The sequence below is a fragment of the Zea mays genome, chromosome 5 (genome assembly GCF_902167145.1).
Source record: "Zea mays cultivar B73 chromosome 5, Zm-B73-REFERENCE-NAM-5.0, whole genome shotgun sequence".
Lineage (NCBI taxonomy): Eukaryota > Viridiplantae > Streptophyta > Magnoliopsida > Poales > Poaceae > Zea > Zea mays.
Window position 1 is genome coordinate 192422572 of NC_050100.1, and position 21658 is coordinate 192444229.

The window sequence follows — 21658 nt, forward strand, 5'->3', positions numbered from 1 at the left end:
CGATTGTCCGGAATACCGTAGATTATTCCGGACAGGAGAAGCTTTTTGGAAAAACAGGCCAAGCGCGGACCGTCCGGGCCCTTGCGGCGGACCGTCCGCAACACCAGGATAACCCTCGAACAGAACCAATGCAAAAATCCAAGTCTGCACTACGGACCGTCCGGAGGAAAAGCAAGGATCGTCCGAGACCTCGCGTGGACCGTCCGGCCTCAGGCGCGGACCGTCTGGTAGGTGAGGAACCGAAAACCCGAAGGTGACGGGTTCGGAAAAATGAATTATAGCGTCCTCGCGGACCGTCCGGGGTGCACGACCGGACCGTCCGCGACTGGCTTTGTCTGACATCTGACGATGCATTAAATGCAATATAGCCGTTGATATAGCTGTTACTGCTGACCGTTGCGTTTTCAGCCGTTGATCTACAGGCGCGGACCGTCCGGGCCAGGCGGGCGGACCGTCCGCGGTCGGCAGAATGGAGCAACGGCTAGGAAGTGGTTGGTGGCTATAAATACAACCCCAACCACCTCCATTCACTTGAACCAAGCATTCCAACCTTCAACATTCAATACAAGATCTAGCAATCCATTCCAAGACACATTCAAAGCCTCAAATCTCTCCAAGTTCCAAAGTTGAGACAAGTGATCATTAGTGATTAGTGGCTTGAGAAAGAGAGAGATCCGTGTGTTATTTGTCGCTCTTGTTGCTTGGCTTTTGCAACCGTGCTTTCTTTCAATCTTTCTTGCGATCAACTCAATTGTAACCAAGGCAAGAGACACCAATTGTGTGGTGGTCCTTGCGGGGAAGTTTGTTCCCGTTTGATTGAGAAGAAGAAGCTCATTCGGTCCGAGGGACCATTTGAGAGAGGGAAGGGGTTGAAAAAGACCCGGCCTTTGTGGCCTCCTCAATGGGGAGTAGGTTTGCGAGAACCGAACCTCGGTAAAACAAATCCGTGTGTCACACTCTTTATTCGCTTGCGATTTGTTTTGCACTCCCTCTCGCGGACTCAATTATATTTCTAACGCTAACCCGGCTTGTAGTTGTGATTATTTTTGAGAATTTCAGTTTCGCCCTATTCACCCCCCCCCCTCTAGGCGACTTTCAGTTAGCCTATGCCGCTCACCATTCTTTCAGGTTGTTCCAAATGGATGTGAAGAGCGCTTTCCTCAACGGGCCAATCAAGGAGGAGGTGTACGTAGAGCAACCCCCTAGCTTTGAGGATGAACGGTACCCCGACCACGTGTGTAAGCTCTCTAAGGCGCTCTATGGACTTAAGCAAGCCCCAAGAGCATGGTATGAATGCCTTAGAGACTTTTTAATTGCTAATGCTTTCAAGGTTGGGAAAGCCGATCCAACTCTTTGCACTAAGACTTGTGACGGTGATCTATTTGTGTGCCAAATTTATGTTGATGACATAATATTTGGTTCTACTAACCAAAAGCCTTGTGAAGAGTTTAGCAGGGTGATGACGCAGAAATTTGAGATGTCGATGATGGGCGAGTTGAACTACTTCCTTGGGTTCCAAGTGAAGCAACTCAAGGACGACACCTTCATCTCTCAAACGAAGTATACGCAAGACTTGCTCAAGCGGTTTGGGATGAAGGACGCCAAGCCCGAAAAGACTCCAATGGGAACCGACGGACATGTTGGCCTCAACAAAGGAGGTAAGTCCGTTGATCAAAAGGCATACCGGTCTATGATAGGGTCTTTACTTTATTTATGTGCTAGTAGACCGGATATTATGCTAAGCGTATGCATGTGTGCTAGATTTCAATCCGACCCAAGGGAGTGTCACCTTGTGGCCGTTAAGCGAATCCTTAGATATTTAGTTGCTACGCCTTGTTTCGAGATCTGGTATCCAAAGGGGTCTACCTTTGACTTAATTGGATATTCAGACTCCGATTATGCTGGATGCAAGGTTGATAGGAAGAGTACATCGGGGATGTGCCAATTCTTAGGAAGGTCCCTGGTGTCGTGGAGTTCTAATAAACAAACTTCCGTTGCCCTATCCACCGCTGAGGCCGAGTATGTTGCCGCAGGACAGTGTTGCGCGCAACTACTTTGGATGAGGCAAACCCTCCGGGACTTTGGCTACAATCTGAGCAAAGTCCCACTCCTATGTGATAATGAGAGTGCTATCCGCATGGCGGACAATCCTGTTGAACACAGCCGCACAAAGCACATAGACATCCGACATCACTTTTTGAGAGACCACCAGCAAAAAGGAGATATCGAAGTGTTTTATGTTAGCACCGAGAACCAGCTAGCTGATATCTTTACCAAGCCTTTAGATGAGAAGACCTTTTGCAGGCTGCGTAGTGAGCTAAATGTCTTAGATTCGCGTAACTTGGATTGATATAGAGCATACATGTGTTTTATGCCTTTGATCATGCTCTTTTATGAATATTATTGTTTAATTGTGGTGCTCAAGTTGTACTCATGATCCCCGGACCTCACCAGTCCATTTGCAAGTGATGCACTTATTTAGGGGGAGGCATGCTACAACTTGACCCTTTAAGACTAATCGTGTGCTTGAGTTTGCTTGATTTAGTCTCAAAGGTAGATTGAAAGGGAAAGATGGACTTGGACCATGAAAGACTTCCACTGCACTCCGATGAGAGGGTAATTAACTCCAAGTTCATCTCCATGCTCTTATTGCCTTTTTACTCTTAATTGAAGATTTTGGTGAGGCAATGGGGTTCAAGGGCCACAAATGATCCCGTTTTGGTGCTTGATGCCAAAGGGGGAGAAATTAAGGCCAAAGCAAGAAATGGATCAGCTACCACTTGAGAATTTTGAAAATAGTAGAGTTAGAGCTTTTGGTATGTCAAAATACTCTTATTGTCTCTTATTGTCAAAAGTTGGTCTCTTGTGGGGAGAATGTTTGATTATGGGAAAAAGGGGGAGTTTTTGAATCTTTGATCAATTTCTCTTGGAATACCTCTCTCTATGCCTCAACAAGTGAATTTGACTTAGAGATAGGAAATTGAGTTTGATATGCAAAAACAAACCAAGTGGTGGCAAAGAATGATCCAAATATGCCAAATTTGAATCAAAAACAATTCTTGTTCTCATTTACATTGATGTTGCACTTCTATATGTTGCTTTTTGTTGTGTTGGCATAAATCACCAAAAAGGGGGAGATTGAAAGGGAAATGTGCCCTTGGGCCATTTCTAAGTATTTTGGTGATTAAGTGCCAACACAAATGGTTTAAGTGTGAAACTATGCCAAATGGTGGTTGAAGTGCAAATCAACACAAAGGTATGATTCTAGACTTAGTACATTGGTTTTTGTGTACTAACATATTTGTCTAAGTGCTAGAATCAGAGAAAAGACAAAAGGAAAAAGAGTTGGCTGTGTACAGCCAACTGCTGCTCAATCTGGGTGCACCAGACTGTCCGGTGGTGCATCGGACAACGTCCGGTGCGCCAGGCTGGCTCTGGCGAAAAGGCCGCTCTCGGGAATTCGTCGGCGGCGTACGGCTAAAATTCACCGGACTGTCCGATGAGCCAACGGTCGGCCGAGCCAACGGTCGGCCGAGCCAACGGTCGGCCGCGCAATCCGCGCGTGACGCGTGGCCGAGCCAACGGTCAGATGGGGGCACCGGACTGTCCGGTGTGCACCAGACAGTGTCCGGTGCGCCAACGGCTCCAAATCTTCAACGGTCGGCTGTGCCAGAATAGGAAAGCAATTAGCACCAAACAGTGTTCGTGCACCACCCGACAGAAGGCAAGGATTGCCTTCCTGGATTGCTTCCAACGGCTCCTAGCTACCTTGGGGCTATAAAAGGGACCCCTAGGCGCATGGAGGAGTACACCAAGCATTCTTTGATCATCTCCAAGCACCAAGTCTTCATTCTAGCGCATTCGATTCATTGTGATAGCAATTTGAGCTCCTTTTGAGTTGAGAACTCCGTGTGTGAACTTAGAGCTCAAGTTGTGACTTGTGTGCGTGTGTGTTCGTGCTTTTGAGACTTGTGTGTGTTGCTCATCCCATCCTTACTTCCGTGCTTATTTGTGATCATCATTTGTAAGGGCGAGAGGCTCCAAGTTGTGGAGATTCCTCGCAAACGGGATATAGTGAAAGGAAAAGAAACATCGTGGTATTCAAGTGGATCTTTGGATCGCTTGAAAGGGGTTGAGTGCAACCCTCGTCCATTGGGACGCCACAACATGGAGTAGGCAAGTGTTGTACTTGGCCGAACCACGGGATAACTCGCGTGTCTTTTGTGATTGCTTTTCTGTGATACTTGTGTTCACAAGAGCTCGCCATTTAGTCTACTAACTCCTAATCAAGTTTTGTGGCTTTAAGTTTCAAGTTTTTACAGGATCACCTATTCACCCCCCCTCTAGGTGTTCTCATGTGCGCCCGTGCAAAACTCTACAGATGTAAAAATTAGACAAGTCCATCTATTTGTTTACTTGAATGTGGGTCTGGGCCAGGCTAGACTCGTGCAAAACGTTGGCCTCGGCCATGCCCCTGGGATACAGCCAAAAGGCACGTTGCCCGCGAGCCAGGCTGCGCTCGGCCAAAGCGTCTGCATCCCTCATGCTCTCCTCGCGTTATGGTTCTTGGCTACTGTCGTCTCCTCTCCTCCATCTCTCCCTCTCGCGTCTCCTCTCCCCCTCGAGCGAGCTCCCCTCTCACTTGAGCTCCCCCCCCTGCGCGTGCGAGCTGTCACGTCTCCTCTTCCCGCGTACGAGCTCTCCCTCTCGCTGTTGTGACACTCCTGGCTGAGATCTGGTATTTATGTATAAAAATAGCTCTTGGCTGAGATGTGGTATTTGTAGTACTATTGGTAGTTCTTGGTTGAGATATGTTCTTCGTCTGATTTAAGCTCTCCCTCTCGCATGTACCCATCAGATCTAGTATAGTTTGCTAATTTCTTGCATAAAAATAGCTTTTGGGTGAACTATTACTAAGCTTCACCTAAGATCTGCATGTTGTGGGGGTTGTCTTTAGCTTGATTTTGGGTGTGTTTGGTTAGAGAGTCAACTATAATGGAGCGTTTCATTTAAGTTTTAAAGAATGAATCTGTTCTATTCTACGTATGGCAAACATAATAAAGTCGCTCCTTTTTTGTTTGTTTGAAGGATAGAATAGAGCTGAGCCGCTACATTCTTTGTTTGGTTGAAAAACCTCGCATCCGATAACATGAGCATTATATCTATTTATAGTAAATTTCATATAAAAACTCTATCAACCACTCCGCTTTCTCTATGAAACCAAACAAATAGAAAATAAAAATAAACCCGATCCAGTACCCTCCACTTCTCAATCAAATTCAAACAACATCAGTAAAATGAATTATAGCGTCCTCGCGGACCGTCCGGAGTGCACGACCGGACCATCCGCGACTGCCTTTATCGGACATCTGACGACACATTTAATGCATAGTAGCCGTTGATATAGCTGTTACTACTGACCGTTGCGATTGTAGTCGTTGATGTGCAGGGGCGGACCGTCCGGACCAGGGGCGTGGACCATCCGCGGTCGGCAGAAAAGGAGCAACGGCTAGGAAGTGATTGAGGGCTATAAATACAACCCTAACCATCTCCATTCAAAATAACCAAGCACTTCAATCTCTCACATTCAATACAAGAGCTAGCAATCCATTCCAAGACACAATCAAAGCTTCCAATCTCTCCAAGTTCCACAATTGAGACAAGTGATCATTAGTGATTAGTGACTTGAGAGAGAGAGTGTGATCTATGTGTTATTTGTCGCTCTTGTTGCTTGGCTTTTGCAATCATGCTTTCTTCTTCCCCATTCCTGTTCTTCAAACACTTGTAATCAAAGCAAGAGACACCAAGTTGTGGTGGTCCTTGTGAGGGGTCTAAGTGACCCATTTGATTAAGGAGAAAGCTCACTCGGTCTAGGTGACCGTTTGAGAGAGGGAAAGGGTTGAAAGAGACCCGGTCTTTGTGACCACCTCAACGGGGACTAGGTTTGCAAGAACCGAACCTCGGTAAAACAAATCACCATGTCACTCGATTCATTTCTTGGTTGATTTGTTTTCGCCCTCTCTTTTGGACTCGGTTTTATTTCTAACGCTAACTCCGGCTTGTAGTTGTGCTTAAAGTTTGTAAATTTTAGTTTCCGCCTATCCACCCCCCCTCTAGGCGACTTTCAATTGGTATCAAAGCCTGATACTTCATTAGAGTTTAACCACTCGAAGTGATGTCGGGAGAACACGCCAAGAAGGAGATCATGACCGGCGATGACAAGTCTACAATCCACGGGAAAGCTCCATCAGGGGAGTCCGACAACAAAATGAAGGGAGCCCCTTCACATACCAAGTCGCATCGGAGTGGCGACAAGAAAAAGAAGATGAAGAAGGTGGTCTACTACGAGACCGATTCCTCGTCGCCATCCACCTCCGGCTCCGACACTCCGTCCGTCACTTCTAAGCGCCATGAGCGCAAGAAGTTTAGTAAGACCCCCTACGCTACCCTCACATTTCAAAACGCACTCCTTTACTTTCAGTCCCATTAGGCAAACCACCGGTTTTTTACGGTGAGGATTATTGTATGTGGAGTGATAAAATGAGGCATCACCTAACCTCACTCCACGCTAGCATTTGAGACATTGTTGAGTTTGGAGCGCAGGTACCATCCATAGGGGATGAAGCATATGATTCGGACGAGGTTGCCCAAATTCGGCATTTTGACTCCCAAGCCACCACTATACTCCTTGCCTCTCTAAGTCGAGAGGAGTATAATAAGGTGCAAGGGTTGAAAAGTGCCAAGGAGATTTGGGACGTGCTCAAGACCGTGCACGAGGGAGATGAGGTGACCAAGATCACCAAGCGGGAGACGATCGAGGGGAAGCTCGGTCGATTCATCCTCAACCAAGGAGAGGAGCCACAAGCCATGTACAACCGCCTCAAGACCTTGGTGAATCAAGTGCGCAACCTCGGGAGCACAAAATGGGATGACCATGAAATGGTCAAGGTTATTCTAAGATCACTCGTTTTTCGTAATCCTATGCAAGTTCAATTAATTCGTGGTGATCCTAGATATAAGCTAATGTCTCCCGAGGAAGTGATAGGAAAGTTTGTGAGCTTTGAATTGATGATCAAAGGCTCCAAACAAATCGTCGAGCAAGGCGGCACCTCCACACCCGAGGTGCAACCCGTCGCATTCAAAGCGACGGAGGAGAAGAAAGAAGAGTCTATGTCAAGTAGGCTCCCCATCGATGCCTCCAAGCTCGACAACGAGGAAATGGCGCTCATCATCAAGAGCTTCCGCCAAATCCTCAAGCAAAGGAGGGGGAAGGATTATAAATCTCGCTTCAAGAAAGTGTGCTACAAGTGTGGTAAGCCCGGTCATTTTATTGCTAAATGTCCATTATCAAGTGATAGTGACAGGGGCGACGACAAGAAGGGAAGGAGGAAGGAAAAGAAGAAGTACTACAAGAAGAAGGGTGACGATGCCCATGTATGCCGAGAGTGGGACTCCGATGAGAGCTCCACCTACTCCTCCTCCGACGAGGATGCCGCCAACATCGTCGTCACCAAAGGCCTCCTCTTCCCCAACGTCGGCCACAAGTGTCTCATGGCAAAGGACGGCAAAAAGAAGAAGGTAAAATCTAGAGCCTCCACTAAATATACAACATCTAGTGATGAGGGTAGCTCTAGCGATGATGAGGATGATTTGGTTGCCCTTTTTGCCAACCTTAACGTGCAACAAAAAGAAAAATTAAATGAATTGATAGGAGCTATTCATGAGAAGGATGAACTCTTGGATACCCAAGAGGAATTCCTTATTAAGGAAAACAAAAAGCATGTTAAAGTTAAAAATGCTTATGCTCAGGAAATAGAGAAATGTGAAAAATTAACTAGTGAGCTTAGCATTTGCCATGACACTATCTCTAACCTTAGAAATGAGAATACCAAATTGCTTGCTAAGGTTGAGAAAAGAAATGTTTGTGATGATTCAATTGTTAATCTTAAAAATGGTAATACTAGTTTAATTGCTAAGATTGACAAATTGAATGAATCAATTTCTAGCCTTAAGATTGAGAATGATAAATTAATTTCTAAGGCTAAGGATTTAAATGTTTGCAATGTTTCTATTTCCTGTCTTAGAGATGAAAATGCCATGCTAAAATCTAAGATAGATGAATTAAAATCTTGCAAACCCTCTACATCCACCGTAGATCATGTTTCTATTTGCATGAGATGTAGAGATATTAATGTTGATGCTATTAATGATCACCTAGCTTTAATTAAAGAACAAAATGATCACATAGCTCAACTAACCGCTAAATAAATGAGCATGAGATAGAGAATGAAAAAATTAAATTTGCTAGAAGCATGCTCTATAATGGGAGACGCCCTGGCATTAAGGATGGCATTGGCTTCCAACAGGGAGACAATGTCAAGCTTAATGCCCCTAAGAGATTGTCCAATTTTGTTAAGGGCAAGGCTCCCATGGCACAGGATAACAAGGGTTACATTTTATATCCTGCTGGTGAAAGGGAAATAGGGTTACACCTTTTTCTATATGAATTTTGGTGGTTGAATTGCCCAACACAAATTAATTGGACTAACTAGTTTGATCTAGATTATGAGTTCTACAGGTGCCAAAGGTTCAACACAAACCAATAAAAGTCCAAGAAAGGATTCAAATAAAAGAGCAAAAGACAACCCAAAGGCAGCCCTGGTCTGGCGCACTGGACAGTGTCTGGTGCACCAGGGAGTTCCACTCTGAACTTGCCACCTTCGGGAATTCGGGGAGGCCGCTCCGCTATAATTCACCGGACTGTCCGGTGTGCCAAGCGGAGCAACGGTCATCCGCGCCAACGGTCGTCTGCAACGCTACAGTGAAACACTACAGTGCGCGACTGCGTGCGCAGAGTCAGAGCAGGCGTCAGAAGGCACACCGGACAGTGAATAGGACCTGTCCGGTGCACCACCGGGCTGTCCGGTGGCCCAGTTGTCAGAAGCTCCAACGGTCGGAACCCAACGGCCTGGTGACGTGGCTGGCGCACCGGACTGTCCGGTGCGCCATACGACAGAAGCCCTCACCAACGGTTCTTTTGGTGGTTGGGGCTATAAATACCCCCAACCACCACACTTCAATGCATCCAAGTTTTCAGCCATCAAACCTCTTATAAGAGCTCTAGACTTCATTCAAAGACACAATCAAAGAGATCAAATCCTCTCCCAAGTCCGGAATCACTCCAATCAAATTAGTGACTAGAGAGAGAGACATTTGTGTTCATTTGAGCTCTTGCGCTTGGATTGCTTTTCTTCTTCCTTCTTTCTTGTTTCCAACTCAATTGTAATCAAGGCAAGAGACACCAATTGTGTGGTGGTCCTTGGGGGGACTTAGTGTCCCGTTTGATTGAGAAGAGAAGCTCACTCGGTCTAAGTGACCGTTTGAGAGAAGGAAAGGGTTGAAAGAGACCCGGTCTTTGTGACCACCTCAACGGGGAGTAGGTTTGCAAAAACCGAACCTCGGTAAAACAAATCACCGTGTCATCCGCTCTTATTCGCTCGTGATTTGTTTTCGCCGTCTCTTTCGGACTCGATTATATTTCTAACGCTAACCCCGGCTTGTAGTTGTGCTTAAACTTTATAAATTTCAGATTTGCCTATTCACCCCCTCTAGGCGACTTTCAATTGGTATCAGAGTCTGGTACTTCATTAGAGCCTAACCGCTCGAAGTGATGTCGGGAGCATCCGCCAAGAGGGAGATCGGGACCGACGACAAGTCCGCAAGCTCGGGGAGAACGCACTCAAGGGAGTCCGCCCACAAGCACAAGGAGGAATCCTCTTCCTCCATCAAGTCTCAACGGAATGGTGACAAGAAGAAAAAGATGAAGAAACACTACTAGAGATATGCTTATTTAAGACACACATTTTAAGACAGATATCAATATATTTTATAGAAGCGCCTTTTATCATATGGTGATGAGTAAGATAAGACGGTTTATTGGAGATCCGTCTTTAATAAAGAAGTGTTTTGAGGCAATTACATCGTAAGAAATGTCTCTTATTGATTTAAGACGGATTGTTATTGAAAACCGTCTCAAATGAATATACCTTTTGAGTCATTAAGATTGCAAGAATTGTCTTATATTTTGGTTAGTTTATTAGACACTTGTGTATATGAAACCATCTTAAATAAAGATATTATTAGTCGTCTAGACTATATGGATTATTTTAAATGTTAGTGAGTATATTAGACACTTCTAAATATGAAACCATCTTCGTATCATATTTCAAAAAGACGTATTGTGAAAAAATGTACTAAATAGTAAATTCAGCTTAGTTTCATGATATATATAAAATGTAAAACTTATCTTTGTAACTTGATACAGATGGTAAAATAGATCCACATGTGATTCGATCATTAATGTCACACAACATATATTTTGCTTTAATTCCTATCATTCACGCATCAAGGGGTTTAGTAAGCTATACCTATCCTATGTTGAATATATCAATACTTTTACATTTATATTGTCAAACTTTAAAAACTCGGTGACTTAAAACTGTCTCCCACGGGTAGTGTAAAATAGGGGATACGTGACTGTTGATAATATTGTTTGATACTGTTTGTAGAGTGAAGATTGAAATAGAGGATGTGATAGGAGATCGGCTGGAGATAGCCTTAGATATTTGGACTCAACAAAGGAAACTCAGAAATAGTTCGAAGTTTATAATTTCGACTGCGTTCAGGTCCAAAAAAATATAAGGCATAGAGTTATTAGTCGAATTGCTCTCTAGTCAAATGTTCGGATAGCGGGTAAAATTCATCTAAATTTAACCGAAACAAATGCAAATTAAATTAATTGATTAAGGCGAATTAGAAACGTCATCTAATTATTTCGCTCTTGTTCGAGCGATCTCTACGAATTCTGTAGCGAAAATATTAAGGGTGGACTGTTTAGACTAAATCGAACTTGAACTAATTAAAACCAGAACAACGGTTAGCTGATTCGCTTTCCTATTTAAAAATCCGAGATAATTACAGCTGATATTGAGTATTCATAATTAATCTGTTAAATAAATATGAATTTGGAAGCTCGATCCACAGTTGCAATCTGTGTCCCAAATAAATTTATTAGAACTCGACGACAAAAGTATTGATGCAAAAAATTAAATCGAACCGGGATAACTAGAACCGAACTGAGTACTCGTAATTAATTTGTTGCACTGTCTAAAACTGTGGAAATTTGTCTGATCCCGAAAATACCTACCATTGTTAACGTAGTCCAAAAATATTAAAATTTGTATTGTTTTGGTGGGTCTATTTGCATCTCGCTCGGATTCAAATCCTAAATTTTTCGCTTATTTGGTATTCTATTGGTTAGAAATTGGAGGATAAAAATCTGAATTTTTATCCTCTTCCTAGACTGCCGCCTCCTCCCCACGTTGTCTTCCTTCTGGAATTCTCTCAGCTGACCTCCCTCCCAAATCTCCCTCACGCAAGCCATCCCCTAGGTCCCTTCCCACGCCACTCCCAGCCCTTCTCCTCCCTGGCGAGCTCGCCCTGCCCCTGCACGGCGCCCTCCTTGCTCCTCTTCACACGATCGCGCATGCCTGAGCACCAGCCGTTCCCAGTGTTCTCACCCGCCATGGATCTCGCCTAGCCCTTTCCCATCTCCTCCCCACCTCCTAGATGCTCGGCGCCCAGTCCCAGCTCGCCCAGCCCCCTCTCTGCTGGTGGCCGGCCACCTCTGCTGCTCTCATGGTGATCTCATCCCTCCCCTGCTCTCTGTTTCTTCCGTGGATGGACGCCAACAGCAGCAGCCCTGTCCCACGATGTCGTCGATCTTTGGTGAGACCCCGATGTTCTCGCTATTTGTGTGCCCTAGCTGCTCGATGAAATGTCTAAACCATGTGTTGTCGTTGCTTGCAGCTAGTTGTCAACACCACGCCTCGCGTCGATCGTCCGGTGGTAAGGTAGGCCATCTAGGTTTTGCTGCCTATGTGGATGACGTGTGTGATGTCGAGATGATGGTTGATTGGTGCGTGTCCTTTGCAGCGATTTAGGAAGATGGTGGTGCTATGTTTGAATAAGTAGGTGAGGTCCGTGCGATGTTTGTTAGGTGTTTGATAGAAGGCTTGAACCGGAGGTCCTCGCTGTTTCATGGTTTTCAAATCGGATTTAGTCATGGATGAACTAATTTGCACTCTTGTTGGTTGATTTGATGAATGACTTGGAGGATTATGACCATGCTTATAAAATTGTTATGCCATATAAACCTTAGATTTAAAATGATAATTATAGGAGTAAATTGAATGTTTGTTGTTTGGACTGTGTCCAGTTTTATTATGCAGGTAGTTGAGTGAAGTAAACCTTGTTTTATGAAGAGATGTTATATAGAAAAGTTGTAGATAACCTCTTCATCTTACTTGTGTTAAAATTTCATGGTCATATGTCTAGTAGTTTAGGAGTTATGATTTTTCAAGTCCAGTTTCTGAATTTGTTCAAATTCTGTACAGGTTTCGAAAATTGGATTGTTTGGCTAAGTTAAACTGAGAATCAGTCCTTAGTAATTATAGAATAATCGTAGTACTTTTCTTAGGCTTTCCATAAAGTCTTGGATCACCCCTTTTGGTGGTCTAGAAGTCAAGTTATGGCTGTTTGAAATGTGATGTTTGAGTCTGTCAAAAGTCTGGACAGCAATGTTTGTTTGTATTAACTGACCTCGATACACATTGAATCACCTTGAGATGATTATAAATGAGTTGTAGAAAATTCTATTAGCTTTCTAAAAAGTCTAGGATCACTTGATTTGGATGCCTGAAACTCCAGTTATGGATTTTTGAAGTGAGTAGTCGAATTCTGTCCAAATCTGGACAGAATTTACGTTTAGCACTGATTGACCTTTAAGAATATCGAATCATGTTGTGCTGATAATACAAAAGTTGTAGAGGACTTTATAAGCTTTCCATAAAGTCTTAGTTTACTATTTTTGGACGCATATTTTATGAGTTATGAGCAAAACAATTAACCACTGTGCTGCTGTCCAGAAAATCTGCAATTGATTACTTGGTTTTGTTCTTGTTTGGCTAAGTAGGAGTAATTAGGTAGTTTTTGATTCTTGATTGATGCAAACTTGTTACATCTAGTTGTTTCATTCCTTTCTTGAGGTTTGCGCTAGACCTTAGTGATTTTTGGAAAATGAATAAGTGCTTTACTTGGGAACTCAAAATTGTGCTGTCTTACCTTGCCTAGTATATGATTCAAGTTACTTGGACAAGATGGTTTAGAGAACTAATTAAATTTCTTTAACCATAGCCTAAGTTTAGGAGTCTTATAATAGTAGGCCTAAGTTCATTAATCTTCGGGGTGTATTCTTTAGCTAAGGAAAATATAGGACTTATGCCTAGTGTAATGTTTCTTGCTATTTGGATTAGAATTCAGGTAAGTTGGAGAACCTGATTATTGTGTTTGATTGTATAGACCTATTTAGTACTTGATTATTGTGTTTTTGCAGTTTTAATTTATTATTGAATGACTCCAATTCTTATTGCCTTTCTCTTGCTCAAAAAGAAGCCCTAAGGGGAAATAGCATCTACATCCATCAATGGTCATAATATCCCACATGAATATCATGGTTGACACCTGGGTTGGCTCGAATGGAAGCGACCATGACTCGCTCCCATCCATCAATTGACAGTGAGATGGTTGGGGTAGGATTTGATGGCAGCAAAAGCGCCCTCTGCAGGGTTACCTTGGTAAGCACCATCTCTTAGGTTTTAGACATGTTACTTTTTTGAGTGTTTATGGTATGATTCTATGCTATGATTTACTGAATTCCTGATGGTCAAGAATCATCAAGATTGAAGTTGTGGAACAACCATACCATAAGTCCATTGTTCCTCCTTATGATGTTCATTTTGTGCATTATTCTTAAATGATACTCCCTCCATTTTTTTTATTTGACATTTTATTGTACATTTTTGCACTATTTGGCGTCAAACATAAAAGGATGGAGGTAGTAACTTACAACAGGTGAGATGTGCACTATAGCAAGATTAAGCAATCTGGTTTGTTTAATTGCCTAATATAATTTTAATTTCTAAGGAGGAATGTAAGTGCAATGCTGTGAGATTCTTTGCAATTATATCATCACAGCAATCTGGAAGTGCCTTGTTCTAGACACTGCTTAATAATTGTCTATATTGCTATAATCCCCTCCATAAATAAGGTTTATGTATCTGTTCTTATCTAATATATGGGGCTGCTTTATTGGAGGGGAAGGAGGAAACAGGATGGGATGGAACCTGGAGCCCAATACGTGGATGATGGATTATTGGATGGGATGGGATGGAGAAATTTGGGATTAACACTCCCCATTAAGTGCGTTCTCGGGCTGCTTGTTTCAGTTTGAGTTCTTGTTCCAATTTATGTTGGGTTTTTTACAGTTACAGAATCTGTTTGTTCCAGCTTGAGTTCCACTTTGAAAACTTGAACAACCACTAGCAGATGCAAAGTTCACAAAATAGCTTGTCAAATAATGTGCATGAACTGGAACAAGCAACTTGTGCACAAAAGAGCATTACTGGAACAAGCACCTTGTGCATGAATGAGTAATACTGTAGATGATTGGACATGTATGTCTGTTTTAGATTTTTCATATTTGATGTTATATATTCAGCTCATACTATACATGAATTTGCAACGCCATGTACTTGTTGATGGCAAGGTCATGACTGACAAGACCTACCCTGCTGGGTTCATGGGTATGCCTATATCTCTATTAATGCATAAAGATACCTATATACCTATTTTGGTTGCTGATTTGTGGTGTCATTTTTTTGGCAGATGTCATTTCCATCCCTAAGTCAAATGAGAACTACAAGCTGCTTCCGTCTTCACCCAATCAGTGATGAGGATGCCAAGGTTAGCTCAATTCTCTTACACATCATCTCTCATTGTTCTAGTTGAGCATAATGATCTTGGTAGCTGTGTGAGGTTGCTGTTTTTCATTAGTAGATCTGTGTACCTTATCCTTGCTATATTGTCCATATATGCTGTGTGTATGAAAGTCTTGCATTGAAAATGTCATGTGCTACAGTCGTTAGGACTATTAATAGATGTTGCTCTGTCTATCTATCTATTTACATCGCTGGAAATTCCCATGCCCTTTCATAGTACGCCTGTGAAATGCTCACTATTTTTCTATTGGTTTGTGTGCAGTTCAAGCTCTGCAAGGTGAGGTCTGTTCAGTTTGGCCAGAAAGGCATCCCCTACCTGTACACCTACGACGGCCGCACCATCTGCTACCCAAAATTAAGACGGTTTATAAACATCTTAAATGTGTGACATCTTTTATGACTCTGTCAAATTTGGACACTTCATAAGCGTCTTAAGTACTCAAAATTAATCGTCTCATATACCATGTTTTGTAGTAGTGAAAGTGGTCTACTACGAGACCGACTCTTCGTCATCCTCCACCTCCGGCTCGGAATCGACATCCGTCACTTCTAAGCGCCATGAGCGCAAGAAGTATAGTAAGATGCCCCTTCGCTACCCACGTATTTCAAAACACACTCCATTACTTTCTGTCTCATTAGGAAAACCACCTATGTTTGATGGTGAAGATTATTCTATATGGAGTGATAAAATGAGGCATCACCTAACCTCACTCCACAAAAGCATATGGGATATTGTTGAGTATGGAGCGCAGGTACCAAAGAAGGGGGACAAGGATTACAATTCGGAGGAGGTCGAACAAATCCAACACTTCAACTCCCAAGCCACTACTATACTCCTCGCCTCTCTAAGTCGAGAGGAGTATAATAAGGTGCAAGGGTTGAAGAGTGCAAAGGAGATTTGGGACGTGCTCAAGACCACGCATGAAGGAGACGAGGTGACCAAGATCACCAAGAGGGAAACGATCGAGGGGGAGCTCGGTCGATTCATGCTTCACCAAGGGGAGGAACCACAAGCGATGTACAACCGGCTCAAGGCCTTGGTGAACCAAGTGCGCAACCTCGGGAGCACCAAATGGGATGACCATGAGATGGTCAAGGTTATTCTTAGATCACTCGTTTTTCTTAACCCTACACAAGTTCAATTAATTCGCGGTGATCCAAGGTATAAACTAATGTCCCCCGAGGAAGTTATAGGAAAATTTGTGAGCTTTGAATTGATGATCAAAGGCTCCAAGAAAATCATCGAGCAAGGCACCACCTCCACACCCGAGGTGCAACCCGTCGCATTCAATGCGACGGAGGAGAAGAAGGAAGAGTATACATCAAGTAGGCTCCCCATCGACGCCTCCAAGCTCGACAACGAGGAGATGGCGCTCATCATCAAGAGCTTTCGCCAAATCCTCAAACAAAGGAGGGGAAGGACTACAAGCCCCGCTCCAAGAAAGTTTGCTACAAGTGTGGTAAGCCCGGTCATTTTATTTCAAAATGTCTATTATCAAGTGATAGTGACAGGGGCGACGATAAGAAGGGAAAGAGAAGAGAAAAGAAGATGTACTACAAGAAAAAGGGCGGCGACGCCCATGTTTGCTGGGAGTGGGACTCCGACGAGAGCTCCACCAACTCCTCCTCCGACGAGGACGCCGCAAACATCGCCGTCACCAAAGGCCTTCTCTTCCCCAACGTCGGCCACAGGTGCCTCATGGCAAAAGACGGCAAGAAGAAGGTAAAATCAAGATCCTCTACTAAATACGCAACTTCTAGTGATGAGAATAATTCTAGTGATGATGAGGACAACTTGCTTACTCTTTTTGCCAATCTTAACATGCAACAAAAGGAAAAATTAAATGAATTAATTAGTGCCATCCATGAGAAGGATGAACTCTTGGATAGCCAAGAGGACTTCCTTATTAAGGAAAACAAAAAGCATGTTAAAGTTAAAAATGCTTATGCTCTAGAGGTATAAAAATGTGAAAATTAATTAGTGAGCTAAGAACTTGCCATGACACTATTTCTAGCCTTAGAAATGAAAATGTCAAATTAATTGCTAAGGTTGAGAAATCAAATGTTTGTGATGATTCAATTGTTAATCTTATAAATGATAATTCTAGTTTAATTGCTAAGATTGATAAATTGAATGCATCCCTTTCTAGCCTTAAGATTGAAAATGAAAAATTAATCACTAAGGCTAAAGATTTAAATGTTTGCAATACTTCTATTTCCAATCTTAGAGATGAGAATGCTATTTTACATGCTAAGATTGTTGAATTAAATACTTGCAAACACTCTACATCTACTATTGAGCATGTTACTATTTGTAATAGATGTAGAGACATTAATGTTGATGCTATTCATGATCACCTAGCTTTAATTAAACAACAAAATGATCACATAGCTCAACTTAGTGCTAAAATTAATGAGCGTGACTTAGAAAATGAAAATTTTAAATTTGCTAGAAGCATACTCTATAGTGGGAGACGCCCTGCATTAAGGATGGCATTGGCTTCCAAAAGAGGGACAATGTCAAGCTTAATGCCCCTCCTAAAAGATTGTCCAATTTTGTTAAGGGCAAGGCTCCCATACCTCAGGATAACGAGGGTTATATTTTGTATCCCGCTGATTATCCTAAGGATAAGATTAGGAGAATTCATGCAAAGAAGACTCATTCTACTCACCATGCTTTTATTTATAAGAATGAGGCTTCTAGCTCTAGGCATTCTACACATGTTAAAATGCCTAAAAGGAAAAGTCCTATTGCATCAAATGAACCTAATATTTCATTTAAGATTTTTTGATGCATCATATGTGCTCACTAACAAATTAGGCAAAGTAGTTGTCAAATATATTAGGGGCAAACACAAGGGGTCAAAGACTTGTGTTTGGGTACCCAAGGTGCTTGTTTCTAATGTAAAAGGACCCAAAACCGTTTGGGTACCTAAGAACAAGGCATAAATTTGTTTTGTAGGTTTATGCATCCGGGGGCTCAAGTTGGATCATCGACAGCGGGTGCACAAACCACATGACTGGGGAGAAAAAGATGTTCTCCTCCTATGAGAAAAACCAAGATCCCCAACGAGCTATCATATTCGGGGATGGAAATCAAGGTTTGGTCAAAGGATTGGGTAAAATAGCTATATCACCTGACCACTCTATTTCCAATGTTTTTCTTGTAGATTCTCTAGACTATAACTTGCTTTCAGTTTCACAATTATATAAAATGGGTTACAACTGTCTTTTTACGGATATAGGTGTTACTGTCTTTAGAAGAAGTGATGATTCAATAGCCTTTAAGGGAGTGTTAGAGGGTCAGCTATACTTAGTTGATTTTAATAGAGCTGAACTCGACACTTGCTTAATTGCTAAGACTAACATGGGTTGGCTCTGGCACCGCCGACTAGCCCACGTTGGAATGAAAAATCTTCACAAGCTTCTAAAGGGAGAACACATTTTGGGACTAACCAATGTTCATTTTGAGAAAGACAGGATTTGTAGCGCATGCCAAGCAGGGAAGCAAGTTGGTGTTCATCATCCACACAAGAACATCATGACGACTGACAGGCCACTGGAGCTACTCCACATGGATTTATTCGGCCTGATAGCATACATAAGCATCGGCGGGAGTAAGTACTGTCTAGTTATTGTGGATGATTATTCTCGCTTCACTTGGGTATTCTTTTCACAGGAAAAATCTCAAACCCAAGAGACTTTAAAGGGATTCTTGAGACGAGCTCAAAATGAGTTCGGCTTGAGGATCAAGAAAATAAGAAGCGACAACGGGACGGAGTTCAAGAATTCACAAATCGAAGGCTTTCTTGAGGAGGAGGGCATCAAGCATGGGTTCTCTTCTCCCTACATGCCACAACAAAATGGTGTAGTGGAGAGGAAGAATAGAACTCTATTGGACATGGCAAGGACCATGCTTGATGAATACAAGACTTCGGATCGGTTTTGGGCCGAGGCGGTCAACACCGCTTGCTACGCATCGACCGGTTATATCTTCACCGAATCCTCAAGAAGACATCATATGAACTCCTCACCGGTAAAAAGCCCAATGTTTCATATTTTAGAGTCTTTGGTAGCAAATGCTTTATTCTTGTTAAAAGAGGTAGAAAATCTAAATTTGCTCCTAAGGCTGTTGTCGGCGTTTCGAGACAGGGGGGTCCCCAAGCCGACGAGTGAGTGTGCTGCGTGCCCCAGCCCAGATGGGTCGAGCGCGTGGGCGAGCGCGAAGGGGGGAGAGGCGAGGCGGCTGGAGCCGAGCGTGAGAGAGGTGGAAGTCCCGCGGCCTTCGTGTTCGTCCCGCGCCCAGGTCAGGTGCGCTTGCAGTAGGGGGGTTACAAGCGTCCACGCGGGTGAGGGAAGCGAGCGGCCCCAAGAGAGCGCCTGTCCCGTCCTCAGTCCCGCGCGGCCAACCTTCTTTGAGAAGGCCCTGGTCCTTCCTTTTATAGTCGTAAGGAGAGGATCCAGGTGTACAATGGGGATGTAGCAGAGTGCTACGTGTCTAGCGGAGGGAGAGCTAGCGCCCTAGGTACATGCCAATGTGGCAGCCGGAGAGATCTGGGCACCCTGCTGGCGTGATGTCATGGCTGTAGGAGGTGTGGCGGAGCCTGATGGAGGGACAGCTGTTGGAGCGGTCGAGTCCCTGCTGACGTTGTCCTGCTTTCGTAAGAGAGCTAGGGGCCGCCGTCGTCATAGAGCTTGTGGAGCGCCATCATTGCCTCTCTGGCGGAGCTGGCCGGATGAGACGCCGGTCTTGTTCTTCGTGACCCGAGTCGATTCGGGGTGGGATGATGATGGCGCCTCCTGTTGACGTGGCGGTCTGTGCCCTAGGCAGGGCGACGTGGGGTTTCCTCCGAAGCCGAGGTTGAGTCTGCCTTCTGTTGCCGTGGCCGAGCCCGAGCCAAGGGGTCGGTCGAGGCGGAAGTCGTTCGGCCGAGGCCAGGGCGGAGTCCGAGCCCTGGGGTCGGGCGAGGCGGAGTTTCGTCGTCTTCCGGGTCTTAGCCCGAGTCCGAGCCCTGGGGTCGGGCGGAGCGGAGTTTGCCGTCTTCCGGGTCTTAGCCCGAGTCCGAGCCCTGGGGTCGGGCGGAGCGGAGTTCGCCGTCTTCCGGGTCTTAGCCCGAGTCCGAGCCCTGGGGTCGGGCGGAGCGGAGTTCGCCGTCTTCCGGGTCCTAGCCCGAGTCCGAGCCCTGGGGTCGGGCGGAGCGGAGTTCGCCGTCTTCCGGGTCTTAGCCCGAGTCCGAGCCCTGGGGTCGGGCGGAGCGGAGTTCGCCGTCTTCCGGGTCTTAGCCCGAGTCCGAGCCCTGGGGTCGCGGAGCGGAGTTCGCCGTCTTCCGGGTCTTAGCCCGAGTCCGAGCCCTGGGGTCGGGCGGAGCGGAGTTCGCCGTCTTCCGGGTCCTAGCCCGAGTCCGAGCCCTGGGGTCGGGCGGAGCGGAGTTCGCCGTCTTCCGGGTCTTAGCCCGAGTCCGAGCCCTGGGGTCGGGCGGAGCGGAGTTCGCCGTCTTCCGGGTCTTAGCCCGAGTCCGAGCCCTGGGGTCGGGCGGAGCGGAGTTCGCCGTCTTCCGGGTCTTAGCCCGAGTCCGAGCCCTGGGGTCGGGCGGGGTGGAGTTCGCCGTGGCGCCTTTGGCAAGGCCTGACTGCCTGTCAGACTTACTCTGTCGAGTGGCGCTGCAGTCGGAGTGGCGCAGGCGGCGCTGTCCTTCTGTCAGACTGGCCAGTGGAGCGGTGGAGTGACGGCGGTCACCTCGGCTCTGCCGGAGGCGCGTGTCAGGATAGAGGTGTCAGGCCTCCTGTGCGTTAAATGCCCCTGCAATTTGGTCAGTCGGTGTGGTGATTTAGCCAAGGTTGCTTCTGAGCGAAGCCAAGGCCTTGGGCGAGCCGGTGATGTGTCCGCCATAAAAAGGGGGCCTCGGGCGAGACGGAAGTCTCTCGAGGTCGGCTGCCTTCGGCCGAGGCTAGGCTCGGGTGAAGCGTGATCGAGTCACTCGTGTGGACTGATCCCTGACTTAATCATGCCCATCAGGCCTTTGCAGCTTTATGCTGATGGGGGTTACCAGCTGAGAATTAGGCGTCTTGAGGGTACCCCTAATTATGGTCCCCGACAGTAGCCCCCGAGCCTCGAAGGGAGTGTTAGCACTCGCTTGGAGGCTTTTGTCGCACTTTTTCGCAAGGGGACCAGCCTTTCTCGGTTGCATTTCGTTCCGGTGGGTGCGCGCGAGCGCACCCGCCGGGTGTAGCCCCCGAGGCCTCGGAGGAGTGGTTACACTCCTTCGAGGTCTTAATACTTTGGCGGGTCTGGTCGTTCCCTCATGCGAACTGGCCGTAGCCCGGGTGCACGGTCGGGGCCCAAGCTCTCGGGCTGGTATGTTGACGCTGTCAACGATTTGGCCGGAGCCGGTTTTTGCGAGAGCAGCCCCCGAGCCTCTGCACAGGGCGAGAGGACGATCAGGGACAGACTCGGCTTTTTACATACGCCCCTACGTCGCCTTTCCGCAAGGAGGAGGGGGGGAGTGCGCCATGTTACCCTCGATGGGCACCGAACATGGTGTCTCCGGTGAGCTGCAAGCGGGTAATCCGAGTGGACGTCCGTGCCCCATTCGTTGGGGGTCGGCTAGGGGCCCAGAGGCACGCCCAAAAGTACCTGCGGGTGATTTGCCGGACCCGGTCCCCTGGCGACGGGGTCCGAGGGCTCGATGCCTCCCTCCGATGGGATTCCGTTACAAGATCGTTCCCACTGGTCTCGGAAATGTCCTAGGGTACCTCGGGAG

The 21658-nt window shown here is 45.6% G+C and overlaps 1 long non-coding RNA gene across 1 annotated transcript; it reads left to right on the top strand.

The window, feature by feature from the left end:
- The first annotated feature begins 14817 nt into the window (after nucleotides 1-14817).
- Nucleotides 14818-15216, top strand: LOC103627459 (uncharacterized). The gene is made up of 2 exons (XR_553615.2): nucleotides 14818-14862; nucleotides 15160-15216. It is a non-coding gene; the product is annotated as an uncharacterized lncRNA (long non-coding RNA).
- The last annotated feature ends 6442 nt before the right edge of the window (nucleotides 15217-21658 follow it).